Below are 6,843 nucleotides of genomic sequence, written 5' to 3'. Positions count from 1 at the left end.
ATTATATTTATATATTACTATATTTCTACAAAGTCAACCTATTTCTAAATTAAATTATAAACACAGTCATAGAAATATGGCTTTATATATATATTTGCGATGCAGGAATTCACTCTATAACATTCCATCCTTCAAATTCAAGGCTCCTAAATTCAAGGCCTTCCCATATGCAAAATGCATCTATGTCAGCACATCATCCCAAGAGTTTTTTGCAAGCTTCATGTCTAAAATCTCATCTTCTGAATCACCAAAGTGAAATATGGGTTGACACTTTAGATATTTTGCCCTCCTGAGGCAAAGTCCCTCTTCATATATGAACTTGTGAAATCTAGAATTCAAGATATCTGCTTCCAAAGTGCAATGATAGAATAGTCATACAGTAGAGTTTCAGTAATAAATAAGAGATATTAGAGAGAAAGAAGAGATATCAAGCACCAAGCAAGCCCCAAACCAAACAGAATAAATTACATTCACTCTCAAAGCATTAATCCTTTCTTCTCTGAGACCATCCTGGCAAAGACCCTGCCTTCCAAATTCTGGTTGTTGGCTAAATTTCTTGTTTTCTCAGTTCTGAAGTATAAATTCTAGGTCTTTAAGGTAGCTGTGCTACCTTGACTTTAGGCTGTTCCATTCTCCAGCACCATCTATGGTTGACAGATTTTACCAGAGATTCCAGACTAAGACAGACCTGGTCATCTACTAAAAGGAAGAAAGACCTGGTCATCTACTAAAATACTCAGCTAGTGAAAACCATATGAATAGGTGCATTGCAGAAAGATGAGCTCCACAGACTGGTTAGCACTCAAAATACTACAGGGAAGAGCTGTCTCAAAGGTCTACCTAATGATGAAGATAAAACGAAGTTTTCAAGATGCTGGTTTGCTGATATGGCAGGACATAATACTGAGAAAAAACAGCTGCAAACATCCATTAATAATAGGAACATGAAAGACATGAAGTATGAATATAGGAAAATTTGAAGTTGTCAGAAATGATATGGAATGCTTGAACATCAATATCATAGGCATTAATTAGGTCAAATGGTCTGGTACTGGTCATTTATGCCAAGAATAACAAATTCAAGAGGAAAAGCGTAACATTCATTGGCAGAAAGAACATTTCAAGATATATCCTGAAGTGCAGCACTATCAGTAGTAGAATAACATCTGTATGCCTACAATGATGACCCTTTAGTGCAATTATTATTCAAACCACATTTTGTGTCTACTTATTATACACAAACCACAAATGCCAAAGCTGACTAACTTGAAAATTTGTACCAACTTCTGCATTCTGAAATTGTAGTCCATATAATTTGATAATTGTTGCTGATTGCAATGTGAGACTTGGAAATGAAAGAGAAAAATCAATAGCTGTCCAAATTGGAATATATATCTTTGGGGATAAAGATGACACCTGGGATTATATGATAAAATTTTGCAAGAGTAATGATTGATGGATTGGAAATATATTTTTTTCTATAACACTTGGGCCTACACAGATAGGAATATATATGGATCAAATCAATTAAATCTGTAGATAGAGATGATGCAGAAACTCAACATATTCAGTCAGAACAAGGCCAGGGTCTGACTGTGGAATTGCTCTTATTCCAGTATAAATTCAAGCTGAATAATATTAAAACAAGTTCACAAAAGTCAAAAAACTACCTTCCGTATATGTTGCTTGAATTTCAAGACCATCTCAAGAATATATGGGGTACATTGAACATTAATGATGAGTTGTAGAATGACATCAAGGACATCATGCATGAAAAAAGCAGTCATTAAAGAATCAAGAAAGAAAGAGGAGACCAAAATGAATGTCACAGGAGATACTGAAACTTGCACTTGAATGCAAAGTAGCTGAAGTGTATAGAAGAGATAATTAAGTAAAAGCCCTGAACATAATAAGATTTCAACATGTGCCTGGAGAAGACAAAGTAAACTTCATAGTGAAGTGTGCAGTGTCCTAGAGTTAGAAAATCTAAAGAAAGAACATATGGGACACTTTTCAAGCTGAAAGAATTGAAGAAAAAATTCAAGTCTCAAACTGTATCATTGAAAGATTTTATGGGCATAACACTGTAGCTTGCATCAGGGACACCTTATTCCTCTTATTTTCAGTTGTCTTATAAACATGCAAAAACTGTACAACAAATAAGGGACATGAAAGAAGAATTAATACATTTGTATTTTGTGTTGGCAAAGAATATTGAATATACCACAGACTGCCAGAAAAATGAATACATCTTTTTTGGAAGAAGTACAGAAAAAATCCTCCTTAGAATCAAGGAAACCTAGACTCTGTCAGGTTTAATTTGTACATACTAGAAGGAGAAGGATAACAAAAAGGAGATGGTCTCAGAAAGAGATGAATTGACACAGTGACCGAATTAAAAAAAAAAAAAAAAAAATTAGTTCAAACAGCAATGACTGTGAAGATGACCAAATTTGGGCAGTACTTTTTCCTTCTGTACTTAGGGTCTCTATAAATCAAAACCAACTGGACTTCACATAACAACAATGGCAATACAGGCAAAATATTGAAAGATGAAAGGACCATCAAAAGATAATGAAAGGAATACAGTCTTGTACTGAAAATTTGTTTGCTTTTCAATGAATTTTAGAAGGTAGCATATGATCAAAAAGACTGGTATTGAAGGAAGAAGTTCAATCTGCACAGAAGGCATTGGTAAAATATAAAGGTCCAGGAATTAATAGAATGCCAACTGAAATGTTTCAACAAATGAATATAATACTGGAAATACTTATCTAGGTCTAGAAATTTGGAAGGCAATCACCTTGCCATGTAACTGTAAGAGTTTCATATTATAGCCCAACCCAAAGAAAGATATTACAATAGAATGTAGAAATTATTTAATCATAATGTTAGTAACATGTATATGTAAAATTTTGCCAAATTAAAAAAATGGTTGTAGCAGTAAATCAGCAGGAAATTTCCAGAAGTTCAAGTCAGATTCAAAAGGGCTGTGGAATGAGGAATATGATTTTTGATGTTAGATTGATCTGACTGAAATAAAATAACAAAAAGATATTTGCCTGTCAGTTAATGACTATGCAAAGACATTCAACTGTGTGGGCCATAGCAAATTATGGAACATAGGAAAGAATGGGAATTCTAGAACACTCAAATGTGTTCCTAAAGAACCTGCACATAGACATATAGATAAGGTGATGCTGTTGCTGTTGTAAGGTGCCTTCCAGTTGACTCTAATTCATAATGACTCTAAACACAACAGAACAAAACATTTCCCAGTTCTGTGCCATCCTCAAAATAGTTGCTACATTTGAGCCCATTTCTGCTGCCACTGTGCCAATACATCTTGTTATGAATCTTCCTCTTCTTTCCTAAATCTATACTTTGCAGTACAGGATGCCCTTCTCTAGGGACTGGTCCCTCCTAAAAACACTCCTGAAGTAGGAGAGCTGAAGTTTCTCCACTATGGTTTCTAAGGAGTTTTCTGACTGTTCTTCTTCTGGCAGTCCATGATATTTCTAATATTATTCTGAACATCACAATTAAAAGGTACCATTTTGTCTACCATCTTCTTTATTCATTGTCCAACTTTCACATGCATATGAGGCTATTGAAAATACTATGGCTTGGATCAGGCACACTTTAGTCTTCAATCTATCTTTGTTCATGGTGTCATGATGTACCATGGAGTTGGTTCCGACTCAAAGCAACTGTGTACAGGGTTTCCAAGGCTGTAAATCTTTATGGGAGTAGAAAGCATAATCTTTATCCCGCAGAACAGCTGGTAGTTTCAAACTGCTGACCTTAAGGTTTGCAGCCCAATTTGTAACCACTATGCTACCAGAGCTCCTTGCTATTGAACATTTTAAAGATGTCTTGTTCAGCAGAATTGTTCAATGAAATATGTCTTTTGATTTCTAGACTGCTGTTTCCATCAGGGTCGATTGTGAATGTACGCAAAATGAAGTCATTGGCAATTTTAAACTTTTCTCCACTTAGTATTATGTTATTTATTGGTCCAGTTATGAGATTTTTTTGTGTACATTGAGGTGCAATGCATACTGAAGACTGTGGTCTTTGATTCCGTCAATAAGTATTTTAAACCCTCTTAGATTTCAGCAAGCAAGATTGTATCATCTTCATATTAGAGAATGTTATGAGACTTCCTCCTATCCTGATGCGATGTTCTTCTTCATTTAATCCAGCTTTTCAGATTATGTATTCAACCTTTTCTGATTTTAAACAAATCAGTATCCCTTTGTTCTGTTTGAATGCTTGCCTTGTGGTCTATATACAGGTTCCTCATGAGCTCAATTAAGTATTCTGGAATATTCATTCTTCACAATGTTATCCATAGCTTGTCATGATTCACACAATCAACTCTTTAATGGTCAATAAAGCAAAAGTAAACATTGTTATGGTAGTCTCTGATTTCAGCCAAGAGCCATCTGATATCATAAATGATATCCCTAAATCCAAGTACTCTTCTGAATCCAGCTTCAATTGCTGGCATTTTTCTGCTGGTCTAGTCATTTTAAAACTAACTTTAACAAAATTTCACTTGCATGTCATATTAATGATATAATTTGATGATTTCTGCATTCCTGTGGGTTACCTTTCTTTGGAATGGGCACAAATATGGATCTCTTCCAATTGGTTGACAAGGTAACTGTCTTCCAAATTTCTTAACATAGATGAGTGAGCACCTCCATTGGTACATAATTTTTTTGGAAGATTTCAATCTGTATTCCATCAATTCCTTGAATCATTGTTTTTCACTAATGGCTCCAGAACAGTTTGGACTTCTTCCTTCAATATCATTGGTTATTGATTATATACTACTTCTTGAAATGATAGAACATCAATCACTTCTTTCTGGTACAATGACTCTGTATATACCTTCCATCTTCCATGCTTTCTGCATCATTCAATATTTTGTTCATGGGATACTACTATATTTAAAGTCAAGGTTTTAATTATTTCTTCATTTTTTTCATCTGGAGAAATGCTGAGCATGTTCCTCCTTTCTGGTTTTCTAATCCCAGGTCTTTTAAATTTTCATTATAATATTAGAGCTGGTTTTTGAAATTTTCTGTTTAGCTATTTTACTTCCTGCTTTCATCCATTTGCTGAACAACAAGTTTCAAAGTCTTTTCTCACATCCATTTCTTCGTTCTTTCACCTCTTTTTAATGACCTTCTGCTTTCTTCCTCTATGATGTTCTTGATAGCATCCTATAGTGTTTCTGATCTTTAGTCATTAGTGTCTAATGTGTCAAATCTGTTATTGAGATGGTCTCTAATTTCATGTGGGATATGTACAAGGTCATATTTTGGCTCTTGTTAAGTTGTTTCAATTTTCTTCAGCTTCAACCTGAACTTGCATTCAACTTCAATCTGAATTGATGGTCATTTCCACAGTCTGCCCCTTGCCTTGTTTCGACTGTTGATATTGAACTTTTCCACCATCTCTTTTCATTTGTTGTTGTTAAATGCCATTGAGTTGGTTCTGACCCTTTATAGGGTTTCCAAGGAGCAGTTGGTGAGATTGAACTGCCTGTCTTGCAATTCAAACAACTTTGAATTTTGGTGCATTAACCCACAGTGCCTCACTTCAATGTGGTTAGGTCCATGCTGTTTATTTACATTGAATAAGACACTGGTCTGACAAAATTCTATCATGCCATCTCTAGCATTATTTTTATTAAAAAGGTCACATTTTCCAACTACTAATCCTTCCTGTTTGTTTCCCCTTTGCATTCCAGTCACCAGTAATTATCAATCCAACCTGATTGCATGTTTGATCAAATTCCAACAAAATAAATTGGTAGAATTCTTCCATTTCATCATCACTGGCTTAGGTGGTTGGTTTGTTCATTTGACTTGTAATTGTACTAAATGGTCTTCCTTATAGATTGTTGTTGTTGTTAGGTGCCATCGAGTCAGTACTGACACATAGTGACCTTATGCACACCAGAACAAAACACTGCCCAATCCTGGTCCAACCTCACTATTGTTGCCACAGTTGAGTCCATCGATGCCGCCAGTTGGCCAATCCATCTCATTGGGGGTCCTCTTTTTCTCTGACCCTTCAGCTTAACAAACATGATATCCTTCTCCAGTGACTGCTCCCTCCTGACAATATGTCCAAAATATGAGAGACAACATTTGGCCATCTTTGCCTCTAAGGAAGCACTCTGGGTGCACTTCTTTCAAAATGTATCTATTAGTTCTTTTGGCAACCCATGGCACTTTCAATATTCTTCTCCAACACGATAACTCAAAGGCATCAATTATTCCACGGTCTTCCTTATTCACTGTCCAGCTTTTGCATGCATGTTAGGTTATCGAAAACACATGGCTTGGGTCAGGTACACCTTAGTCCTCAAGCTGACTTCTTTGCTCTTCAACACTTTAAAAAGGTCTTGTGAAGCAGATTTGCCTAATGCATGTACGAAGTTCGATCTGTTGACAGCTGTTTCCCTGAGTGTTGATAGTTGAAACAAGAAGAATGAAGTCCTTGACAACTTCAATCTTTTCTCCATTGATAAGAATGTTGTTTGCTGGTCAAGTGGTGAAGATTTTTGTTTTCTTTACAATGAGATGTAGTACGTATGGAAGGCTGTGCTCTTTGATCTTCATCAGTAAATGTTTTAAGTCCGCTTCATTTTCAGCAAGCAAGGTTGTATCATCTGCAGATGGCAGGTTGTTAATGAGTCTTCCTCCAATCCTGATGCCACATTTTTCTTCATAGAACCCAGATTCTCAGATTATTTGCTCAGCATATAGTTTGAATAAGTATGGTGAAAGAATACAACTTTGTCGCATACCTTTCTTTTTTTTT

This window comes from Chrysochloris asiatica, unplaced genomic scaffold (assembly GCF_000296735.1).
Source record: "Chrysochloris asiatica unplaced genomic scaffold, ChrAsi1.0 scaffold00208, whole genome shotgun sequence".
NCBI lineage: Eukaryota > Metazoa > Chordata > Mammalia > Afrosoricida > Chrysochloridae > Chrysochloris > Chrysochloris asiatica.
Note: the sequence above shows the minus strand (reverse complement) of the source record.